At 44.4% G+C, this 12,351-nt stretch overlaps 1 pseudogene; it reads left to right on the forward strand.

The window, feature by feature from the left end:
- Window positions 1–9,741: 9,741 nt before the first annotated feature.
- LOC123152946 (probable indole-3-pyruvate monooxygenase YUCCA10) lies at window positions 9,742–11,397 on the forward strand (annotated as a pseudogene).
- Window positions 11,398–12,351: the final 954 nt, after the last annotated feature.

The following is a 12,351-nucleotide window of genomic DNA, read 5'->3' on the forward strand; positions in this document are numbered from 1 at the left end:
ACTCCATCATGCCGTCGTCGCCTGCTACTGCTGCTGCTGTTGTAGTAGCTGCTGCCATTCCCTGGCGCCGCCCCGATCACCGTCGGCGCTGCGTGCCCGCACGAGCCCAGCCGGTCCACTGTTGGATTAGTGGGGATAACCCCCAGATTAGATTAAGTGCTAATGCCCCTTGTGAGTATGACTAGTGGGGCCCGCCCCCTGTTAGAAAGAAAAAAAAGAATTTCAAAATAACTAAATATAATTAATAATTAATAATTAATTTAATAGTTAATTAACTTAATTAATATTGCTTAGTTAACTAACTAACTACCTCACTAGTTCAATGAGTCAATGACAAGGAGGCCCCACCCTCCTATTGACCAGTCAAAGTTTGACTGGTCAACTGGGTCCACTGGCCCACATGTCAGCCTTTGTGTACATTCTGTGTACACAGGGCTGGGTACCCATAGCATTTTGTCTATTAATTTTGAAATACAAATAATTTGGGAAATGGATTGAATCTTTAAAAATTAATATAAAATAATCTGTAACTCGGATGAAAATACTTTCTACATGAAAGTTGCTCAGAACGACAAGACGAATCCGAATACACAGTCCGTTTGTCAGCAACACGTCCCTAGCATACCAAACCTGCAACTTTTCCCCTTCGGCATGTCTATCAGAAAATGCGAAACACTGGGGATACTTTCCGGATGTTCCACACCTTCGCCGGTATCACCTATCCCTGCGTTAGGTCACCCCTAGTACCACGTATTGCCGCGTCTTGCTTTGTGTTACATTTGATTGCTCTGTTATTTATTGTGTTCCCCCTCCGTTACTTCTTTTTGGTAGACTCCGAGACCGCTGCTGGTACCCCTATGATCGACTACATCGACGACGAACCCTTCTCTTGCCAGAGCAACCAGGCAAGCCCCCCCCCTTGACACCATATATCGCCTACTCTCCTCTATACTGCTTGCATTAGAGTAGTGTAGCATGTTACTGCTTTCCGTTAATCCTATCCTGATGCATAGCCTGTCATTGTTGCTACAACTGTTGATACCTTACCTGCAATCCTAAATGCTTAGTATAGGATGCTAGTTTATCATCAGTGGCCATACATTCTTGTCCGTCTGCCATGCTATACTATCAGGCCGTCATCACTCGGGAGTTGATCACGGGTATATGCCTATACTTTATACATGATACATGTGATGACTAAAGTCGGGTTGGCTCAAGGAGTACCCGCGAGTGATTCACGGATTGGGGGCTGAAAGGACCTTTGTCCCGATGGCCCTCTGGGTGGACCCTTGTGGCGGAGCGACAGGGCAGGTTGAGACCACCTAGGAGAGAGGTGGGCCTGGCCCTGGTCGGCGTTCACGGTGTCTTCAAGATAACACGTTTAACGAGATCTTGGTATTTGATCTGAGTCTGGCTACTGGCCTATACGCACTAACCATCTATGTGGGGACAGTTATGGGCACTCGACGTCGTGGTATCAGCCGAAGCCTTCGTGACGTCAGCGACTGAGCGGCGCGCGCCGGGTTGAACCGCGTATTGCAACTTCCTTTGTAATGGAGGTTGCTAGGTCTGATCACCCGCCGCGTTCGCAACATGCATGTGTGCAAAGGGCGATGGGCCCAGACCCCTGCCCCATAGGATTTAGACCGGTGTGCTGACCTCTCTGTTGTGCCTAGGTAGGGCTGCAACGTGTTGATCTTCCGAGGCCTGGCATGACCCAGGAAAGTGTGTCCGGCCAAATGGGATCGAGCGTGTTGGGTTATGTGGTGCACCCCTGCAGGGAAGTTAATCTATTCGAATAGCCGTGATCTTCGGTAACAGGACGACTTGGAGTTGTACCTTGACCTTATGACAACTAGAACTGGATACTTAATAAAACACACCCTTCCAAGTGCCAGATACAACCGGTGGTCGCTCTCTCACAGGGCAACGAGGGGAGGATCATCGGTTAGGATTATGCTATGCGATGATACTTGGAGGACTTCAGTCTACTCTCTTCTACATGCTGCAAGACGGATGCTGCCAGAAGCGTAGTCTTCGAAAGGACTAGCTACCCCCCCCTTATTCTAGCTTTCTGCAGTTCAGTCCACATATAATAGCCTTATTCCAGTTGATACCAATGCATACATATGTAGTGTAGCTCCTTGCTTGCGAGTACTTTGGATGAGTACTAACGGTTGCTTTCTCCTATTTTCCCTCCTTTTCTATACCCGATTGCTGCGACCAGACGTTGGAGCCCAGGAGCCAGACACCACCGTCGACGACGACTACTACTACTCGGTAGGTGCCTACTACTACGTGCAGCCCGCTGACGGCGACCATGAGTAGTTTAGGAGGATCCCAGGGAGGAGGCCTATGCCTCTTTCGATCTGTATCCCAGTTTGTGCTAGCCTTCTTATGGCAAACTTGTTTAACTTATGTCTGTACTTAGATATTGTTGTTTCCGCTGACTCGTCTATGATCGAGCTCTTGTATTTGAGCCCTCTAGGCCCCTGGCTTGTAATATGATGCTCGTATGACTTATTTTATTTGTAGAGTTGTGTTGTGATATATTCCCGTGAGTCCCTGGTCTTGATCGTACACGTTTGCGTGTATGATTAGTGTACGGTCAAATCGGGGGCGTCACACTCGACGAGGGACCATGTTGCTGTGGCTGTGGAGAAAACATGAAGCTTGACGTGGGACCATATTGCTGTGGTTGCTGCCACGTTGAACTGCCAGGTTGGTCAGGACGGGGTGGCCTGGTTGTCGGCTGATGTGCTAGACGTGGACGTGGTTGATGTCGGTGCATGGAGTGACGCGGCTGCTGCTGCTGGTGCTGAACAACGTCGGTTCTCCGGGTGCACGTGATAGCCTCGTACACAGTCCGTATCTTGTTCTGAATTCGTTCCAAGAAGGGCTGTAGTACTGGACGGTGCTGAAGAAGAGGTCCAGACGACAGTGATTGTCCAAAGGTGGTCACGTCCTGGTAGAGTTCGTGTGTCAAGGTAGCCTGCAAATTTCCATGACGATTAATAATGTATGTCTCTTGCACGTCAAAGTATGTGACAGCATTACTTAAAGAAAATATATCTTACCGCGTACTGCCTAGATCCCGAAGTGTCATAGCTCAGGTACATATCTGACAGAGTAGGATCCGGTATCTCCCCTGGGTGGGAGTGCTCAATGATGCGTAATCGTGTTCTGGTCATGTAGCGCCGCAAATAGAGATTGAATTCATCGAGATCAAAATTGTGATTCTCGTGCCATAGATGTGTGTTTGCTGTCTCCCATTCTATAACATACGGCTCTAGTCTAACTAGCCAGTCAACAGTTGTCCTGGTCATGCCCTTCCTTGTCGTCCTAAAATTGTGGTGTGTGTTCAACAATTACCTAAAACTTCGAATGGAGTACTATGAAAGATAATGCAACATTGAAAAATTAGTTAATACCTATGGATGTGTGCTGGCACTGGGTTTTCTATAGGGGGAGGCACCTCCAACTGCAGAAGACCAAATTGCCTCATAACCCTCTGTTGTGCCATCTCCTCGACGAAGACATCGAAGATGATTTTTGATTTTGTCATCCAGTAATCTCGGTCCCTTGTGCATAGCACAGACATACCACTAGGGTATCTCGCTTGTATGGCTGCTTCCGTGTAGGGCTGCCAGATGACCCCAGTGTACGCATCGAACTGCTCGTTCAATGATGTGTATGCCTTCCTGGCCTGATCACTAGCAAAGCATCTCTGCAGAAAACAAAAGTTAGTAGCCGCTAGCATCGAACTATCTCTTGTGCAGAAAAAAATACGTTAAACTATAACATGGTGCATACCTCGCGACGTGTCCAACACAGACCGAAAGTAGGCATGTCGATGCCGTCAGCATCAAACATGGCGTCTATAGGCTCACGAACACGTACATCTGGTCGCCCTATAGAGAACCTCTCCCACGACCATAAAAAAATTTAGAACATAGTGCCACACTTAATAAAAATTCAGAACATAGTGCCATACTTAATAAAAATTCAGAACATAGTGCCACACTTAATACAAATTCAGAACATAGTGTCACACTTAATACAAATTCAGAACATAGTGCCACACTTAATAAAAATTCAGAACATAGTGCCACACTTAATAAAAATTCAAAACATAGTGCCACACTTAGTACAAATTTAGAACATAGTGCCACACTTAATACAAATTCAGAACATAGTGACACACTTAATACAAATTCAGAACATAGTGCCACACTTAATACAAATTCAGAATGTACTACTGCTAGCTTAACTTCTTCCTCTCGCCCTTACTCCTCTACTGCCTCTTCCTCCTCTTCTTCCCCGGTTGCCTCGTCCACGCCCAGTGACGAAAGTGGGACAATTAGTGTCCCTATGGCCAAATTCATTGCACACAATGCATTGCCTAGTCGGACCTCCTCCTTTAGATTCATCCATATCATTCCGGATGCGCCGACAATGCCGTCCGCCTCTACTTGTACGCATATGCTCTGGGTTTGGAATGTAACGCCTTTCAGCGGGGTTGATGCTGTTGAAATTACCCATTGATCGAAAACCCATCAGCTCACTTGTCCAGGTATTGAGGACAGACTCTTTCAGAAAAAAATGGAGACACAAACGATATTGCATCCATTCCAAGCTGCCCGCAAGCAGCAAGTACATGTGAGCAAGGTAGGTGAAGCAATTTCGGTTTGTTGCATGTGCACTCACACGTTGGCCAGGCTTCATTACCAATTTTCACCTCATGCGTCCTCAACTCATTTGCACATCCGAATTTGTTGTTGGCTAAGCGGACCTCAAACCTTCTTTCTTGATTACCGATGGCGACTACAGTGTGTGATCTAGCTTTTTGCATCTTGTTGTCCATGTACTTCGTGACTCTCTCACAGTACCGTGTATTCGGGTTGTTGAAGATATATTGCTCTGCTTTTTGACGTCTATCTCTGAAATACTTGACGGTGCCATAGAAAATACCCTCAACGATGGCTGTAAGTGGCAATGCCCGGTTTCCTCTGAGGACAAAGTTGTATGTTTCTGCGAGGTTTGCTGTCATGACACCGTATCGTGCTCCATGTGTGTCATGTAGCAAAGACCACCTCTCTAGAGGCTCATGCTCTATCCACTGCTCGAAGGTTTTAATCGACCTCCCAAGCCTTCTCCTAGTACCAGGTGGGTCAAAGCCTGGCAGGTCACATAGCCCAACAGGCTCCTCCTCCACGGCCGATGTTTCTGTTGCCAACTGTGCAGCTACTGCTTCCACATGTGCCCTCACCGCTGCATCTCTTGCAGCTTTCCTGTCCCTCACGTGTCTCTGCATGCACACATTAAGTCTGTCGCGTATCAAATTGTACTTCCATAGCTGGTTCTACTTGCAGAGTTTTTTGAACAGATTCATCAGGTTCTTATTTCTAAACTTCGGGAAGAAATTAGCCCCCAGATGGCGCATGCACCAACGGCTCTGCAAGTCCTGCCATGGAACTTGTTCCTCAGGGCCTGGGTTTGTCAGTGTCCTTATCGCACTGAGTATACCTGCATGCCTGTCATGAAGGGTGCACACATTGGGCTTCTCCTTCACAACTGATATTTTCAACTACCTGAAGAACCATGTCAAACTTTCAATGTTCTAACTCTCCACAAAAGCAAATGCGAGTCGGACGACTTGATTTTGTCCGTCTTGACCTATGGCTGTCAGGATCTGACCCTTGTACTTGCCGGTGAGAAAAGTACCGTCAACACATATCACCGGTCGGCAATGCCTGAAAGCTTCGATGCATACACCGAAAGAGAAGAAGAGACGATGCAGCACCCTCACAGTTAGGAACTCTGGCATGAACATGTCTTGGATATCGATATAGATGCCTGGATTCCGCTGCTGCAGGGTGTGGAGGAGCTGGACAACAGAGTCATATGCATCAAAATAAGAACCAAATCTCCTCTCAAGCGCCGCATGCTTAGCCCTCCAAGCCTTGCCATAAGAAATTCTGTACTTGAACCTGGCAAAGACTTTTGTCTGGACTGCCTTCACTTCCATAGCTTTGCCCTGCACTATCTCATCGTAAAACAACCGAGCAATAAGCGTGGATGAAAGGTTGGCATGATCATGAGGGATGCAGGGAATAAGACAAGTGTGATTAACTAAGTCACTTATCACCCAACTTGTGCCATACTTAGGGAGAAAGCCGTGCACCCTGGCGGGACAATCTGCGTTCTTGCATACCATTGTCAGGAATTTCTGACTGGACACCTGAGCTGTGAAAACCCTTTGCGTGGACATTGCCCAGTTAATTATTGCATCTTTCAAGGCTTGCTTGTTCGAATACATAGCACCCGTCGCAATATTGTTCTGGTGATATTGTCAGGCTGAATCATGTCCATCATTCACGGTCATTGCAGATGAGAAGTCATGATTCCACGATGCAGGATTCGGGACCTCCTCTGCATTTTCTTCTTCATCTGACTCGTCAGAATCATCGGCATGACCCCTTTCAACATTAGTGTCTTCTTCTTCCATCTGGTCCTGCATGTGCCCATCTACCTCGTCAGCGTCCACCTCGCCATTGTAATCACCATCGGCATTTCCTCCTTCTACCTGACTACTCTGCCCTGGTTCATAACCATAAGCATTTCCTCCTTCTACCTGACTGCTCTGTCCTTGTTCGTAACCATCATCTCTAGCATTTGACATAGATAACTGCCTCCCTACATTGCTATGACCAGGATCGTAGCCACCCTCTCCTTCATGTGCAGTGACCTCCTTCACGACGGGAAGAACTAAAGCAACAGGATTGCATCCCCTTCGTTCACAACCTTGTAACCACCACATCCATTCGGAGTCTCGCTCTATCGGCCTCAAATAAAAGTAAATTATTGAACTTGACCGTGTCCACAATGCATGAACACCGACGGTGTGTGTTTCAGTATCAAGACCTAAACTTGCCGCAATCCATTCTTTCAACTGACTGACAGACCATGTTTGAGGTGCGCTCATTGGCACATCTATATGAGTAAATTCACTCAGATCTGCTCCCATCTCAGTTGTTTGGACAGTACCAAGACCATAGCAAAATATGAAGTTCACTACATCAGACATCTTGGCTCACCTATTTTTTTCAACAACGAAATGCAGGTATTAAGCAACAACTTAATATACCCCCACTAAGAAATATTAGACATGTCTATATATTAGCTAGCTATACATTACAGAATATTAACGGAGCAACTAATACAAGTATTAAGCAACAACTTAAATGCTCACCAAGAACACCTAAATATTTACGTTTACTACCGGAGCAACTCCAATTACTGACACACCTAAATATATTTACGTTTACTACCGGAGCAAATAACAATAATCGCACACCGGAACCGGGAAATAAAATGCTCACCACGACCACCTAAATATATTTACGTTACTACCAGAGCAAATAACAATAATTGCACACCGGTACCGGGAAATAAAATGCTCACCACGACTACCTAAATATATTTACATTACTACCGGAGCAAATAACAATAATTGCACGCAACTTCGAAAATAAAAATGTTTGTTGAAATATACCCTTGTGTGCGTGCGAACGACGAACGGCGGCCTTCAATCACCGGAACTGGAGCCGGAAACTCCACCAAACTACCGGAGCTTCACCTCCACCACATTGCCCCAGCTTCACCACCACCACCTCCACCTCCACCACCGCCACAACCTCCACCAATGCGCTGGAAAAATGCTCCAACAAAATGCTCACCACGACCACCACAAGCTACCCCATTAGTAGATCGAGGTCTCTTTTGGCTCCCCTAACTATGTAGAACCCATTCACGGTGCCAAATCCGCGAAAAAACGGGTCATTTTGGTGTATTAATTGGAGCTAGTTCGTGTAAGAGAGAGGAGGAAGGAAGAACAGAGAGAAGCTTGCGGTGGGAGAAAGGGAAAGAAGAAGGAGAGGAGAAAGAGACGTGTGCTGCGGGGCCGGCTCCCTGTCGGCCAGCAGCTGGCTGATCGGTCGGCAGCTAGTTGACTGGGTCGCTCGTGACCCAGCCCGCGCCGACAGCCAGCGCCCGACGTGGCCTGGCCAATAGTCGGCCTACGCGTGGCCGAGAAGCCACCTGTCGGCTCGCAGTTGGCCGATAAGACCCAGTCAGCCTGCTGCTAGCTGACTAGGACTAGTCGGCCAGCTGCTGGCCGACGGTGTATTATTTTTAAAAATAATTTTTTGGGCGTAATATTTGTGCAAATTACTAAAAGAAATGTATTATTTTAAAAAAATTAGCCAGATGTTGCCGAGATAGTGGGTTCACACTTTACTTTGCAAGGTATTTGTGAATAATTAATAAAGTGGCTTCATGCATCACCCAGATGCAGAGGCCGGGGGTCATCCTCCTTTTCTAAAAAAGAAAAATATATGACGAAAACAAGGTCTACTGCAATTTTTGTTTAAGTTGCTTCTGTCTGGATGGCTATGTCTTGAGAAATACTCCTACATCAGCTTAAACTGAATATGTGGGATGCCATCAGTACCAGTTGAATGTGTCAAACTGATGTGGTTACAAATTAATCGGTGTGCAAACTGATAGCGGTCGGTGGAATACCTTTATTTCCATTCATTGTAGCATCATCTTTGCTTGCTTTCCATTCACTTCCACCGCTTATGGATTTTGCTCTTGTTGAAGTTGTGTTTCTATGCCCAGCACAGTTCATGTTCTTTTCACATGCTCTTGTTGAAGAAAAACAGATGAATTCTGACTGTCCACATGTTACTCTTCTGACATGCGCATCGCCTATTCTGATTGTAAATGAAAGATGTCAAAACAAGATGAGCTAGCAGAACCACACTAACTCTTTTTTTTCCCGCAACACAAAGGGTGTGCCAAATAACAGCTGACAAAAGAACAAGCGGTACAAATCTATCGTGCTGACAACGACCCGAGGAGCTTATGTTCAAAACATGCTTTGTTGCGGATGGAGTTTCTAGATAGTCAACTTGAGGAAACTGTTCAATGCTCGACAAGACATGTGGTATAAGTGCAACCCGACCACCACAGTGTAAGGCCATCCATGCTCGATCAGCACATTGGCGTCAACAGCCCAGAGGACACCTGCACAGTTCATCTCCATACGGAAGGAAGGCTGTCAGTTTACAAGTATAGGGAAAGGAAAGAAATGCTTGCATAATACACAGAAAAGGAAAGAAACTCTAACAATCTTTCTTGACTCTTAATTAGCATACAAGCACTCCCCGGTCCCGAGTTAGTCCTGAAAAGGGATAGAAATTGATGTATCTAGAACTAAAAATACGTCTAGATACATTCATTTCTATGACAAGTAATTCGGACGGAGGGAGTATATACTGGACATATCCTTATCCTATATGAATTTCACTGATGACAACATGAATGGAAAGAAATTCTGAAGAGATTTTAGTCTAAACATATCCAAAGCCGGTTGATAAGTTTCCAAAAAAACAATCGATCAAGAGTGTGTTTCCTGCCTATTCTACATCCCCTATAATGTATCAGGACATGCTTTCACACCAATGGTTCAATATTTAGATGGAATACTAGTACACACCAGGATAAGGCGTCAATAAATCTTTACCTTTTTCATTCCTCATTCTAAATAGATTGACACATGAAACATACCAGTATATGTATGCCCACATATGCATCCAAAGATTCATCGAGCAAACAACCAAATACTCCAGCCACCATTGCACCCATCCCACAAATTTATCAACTCTTCTCTTTGAAATGGAGAATGTTGTAGTGTTGATTGTTGGCACTGGGCCAGCGGGCCTTGCAACAGCAGCATGCCTTAGCCAATTATCAATTCCCTATGTCATTGTCGAGCGTGAAAGTTGCAGCGTGTCGCTTTGGCGCAACCACGCCTATGATCGCCTCAAGCTGCATCTTGCAAAGGAGTTCTGTGAGTTGCCACACATGTCATACACACTAGATGCGCCAACATACATACCAAGAACCTTGTTTGTGAAGTACTTGGATGACTATGTTGAGCATTTCAATATTCAACCCAAGTACCTCACTAGTGTGGAGTCATCCACATTTGACAATGACGAAAAATGTTGGTCCATCGTGGCACATAACATGGCAAAGAGCACAATAGTCAGGTTCACTGTAAAGTTTCTTGTCGTGGCAAGTGGTGAGAATAGTGCAGAGGATATTCCAATGATCCCCGGACTACAAAGTTTTCCGGGTGATGTCATCCACTCCTCAAGCTACAAGTCAGGCAAGAACTACTCTGGGATGAATGTATTGGTCGTCGGATCTGGAAACTCTGGAATGGAAATTGCTTATGACCTTGCGGCCCATGGTGCCTATACTTCAATCGTTATACGAAGCCCGGTATGTACATGCACTATATATTATTTTGTTGACCTGGAAACACTAAGGGATCCCCCCACCCCACCCTATACGGGCAGTATATATTTTCAATGGGTACATGGCAATTTCTTATTATAGTCACCACTAGAAGGATGCAATTTTTCAAAGGTATTACTAGAAAGTATTTCATGGTATAGATAGATAGACTATTTTATAACATGCACAAACAAATAAACAATTAGATGAACTACACCAAAAAAATAACTCTTGAAAGAAGATGATTCTATGAAATTTTATTTTATGACGCAGGCTTCAAAAGAGATGTGACATGTTTTATGGCTGCAGATTCATGTAATGACAAAGGAATTAATCCGATTGGGGATGACACTTGCTCCCCGTCTTCCACTGAATCTAGTGGATAACCTCCTTGTGATGGAGGCAAATTTAATATTTGGAGACCTATCGATGCATGGCATCAGAAGGCCAAAAATGGGTCCAATGATCCTCAAGTCAGAAACCGGCCGATCCGCCGTTATTGATGTTGGCACTGTTGGGTTAATCAAAAAAGGTATCATCAAAGTAAGTATATACTTGACACGACATAAATTTCATAACAGATGTTGTCTTCATATGCCAAGTTAGCAATATTCTATTCACCTCCTACAGGTATAGGGGAGTATTAGTAAGATCATGGGTGATATAGTTGAATTTCAGTGCAGTAACAAAATATCATTTGACGCTATTGTGTTTGCAACTGGCTACAAAAGCACAACAAATATATGGCTCAAGGTAACAATGTCGATGTTTGAATATGCTCGAGTTTGTTTTCTTGGTGCAACAATTTTTAAATATGCTAACAAGCCCTATGTTCTTTTTTTATCCTAGAATGGTGAGAACATGTTAAATGGTAATGGACTACCCATCAAAGAATATCCGAATCACTGGAAAGGGGGAAATGGGCTCTACTGTGCTGGGTTAGGAAGGAGAGGACTGGCTGGTATTGCAGCAGATGCCAAGAATAGCGCCAATGACACCAAATCAGTGATAGACGCTATGTCTAGCTAAATTATCAAAACACTGAATGCGTCTTTGACAATGTGATGCCTTCTGTCGCTGGGCTCCTCAACAAGATCAAGGATGAGATCCGATGCTGGGTTAAGGCAGGGGCGCAAGGCCTGCGGGTTGTTCTGCACCAATCCTGGAATGTCCACCGAGTTGTATGATGTACTGTAAAATGAACCTCCTAGGAGGACTGTAACTTTTGCCCATCCTTTCAATGCAATGAAACGCAAAGGTCTTTTGCATTTTCTTGATTTTTTTAACCTTTTATATGTAGTTTACCAGGGCTAGTGTGCTAGACGGTTGATTGTTTGAGAATCTATCCACCACTACCACATGTCTATCTATCTTCATCTATCTTTGATAGAACTAGTTTTTTGTTTATTTCATGGTTCATATGTGCTAGGGAGTAAGCAATAATTTTATAATATAATCAAGGGCTTTATGCTCACATGGCGCAAAGAGCGTCCTAATTTTTGTTGAACAATTACCTAGATTATTTTATTTAGTTGAATTTACACATGCGAAAGTCATCCGCTTGAACATGATGTGTAACAACAATGGACTAAGTGCAATTTATACAATCCCAAATCATCAACAGCAAATGGTGTAAAAGATAATCAAGTCAAAGTTAATCATTTTTTTCATGTCAAATACACACGAGTAATTGCAGTAGCTTCCAAGTTTTTATTTATTAATTGTCAAATGAATATCAAATTGACGATTTCTGGAAATATGATGCTAATTGAAATGAATGATAACAAATGGAACAATCAAAATAACAAGTTCTACAAACATTTGCTTGATATGTACATGATTCAGCGCCAATCTTCAAGCCAGGCCGGGATAGATGTTTTTTACCCATTCCATATTAATTAGTGAAAAACAATTTCTAGTTTAATCTACCATTGAGCACAAACGTAATTTACTTCTCAGAACTACTCCCTCCTTGCCTCTTCC

The sequence above is a fragment of the Triticum aestivum genome, chromosome 7A, assembly GCF_018294505.1.
Source record: "Triticum aestivum cultivar Chinese Spring chromosome 7A, IWGSC CS RefSeq v2.1, whole genome shotgun sequence".
Lineage (NCBI taxonomy): Eukaryota > Viridiplantae > Streptophyta > Magnoliopsida > Poales > Poaceae > Triticum > Triticum aestivum.